This window comes from Parus major, chromosome 4A (genome assembly GCF_001522545.3).
Source record: "Parus major isolate Abel chromosome 4A, Parus_major1.1, whole genome shotgun sequence".
Taxonomy (NCBI): domain Eukaryota; kingdom Metazoa; phylum Chordata; class Aves; order Passeriformes; family Paridae; genus Parus; species Parus major.
Genome location: NC_031772.1, coordinates 19,874,483 through 19,874,821, shown reverse-complemented (window position 1 = coordinate 19,874,821; position 339 = coordinate 19,874,483).

Here is a 339-nt window from a genome sequence, read left to right as displayed (position 1 = left end):
ATCCAGCAGTTTCCACATCCAGCATTTTCCATATCCATAATTTCCATATGCAGAATTTTCCATTTCCATCATTTTCCATATCCAGAATTTTCCACATGCAGCAGTTTCCACATCCATAATTTCTATATCCAGAAATTTCCATATCCATAATTTCCATATCCGTAATTTCCACATCCAGAATTTTCCACATCCAGCAGTTTCCATATCCTGCAGTTTCCATATCCAGAATTTTCCACATCCAGCAGTTTCCATATCCTGCAGTTTCCATATCCAGAATTTTCCACATCCAGCAGTTTCCATATCCAGCAATTTCCACATCCATAATTTCTATATCCAGGA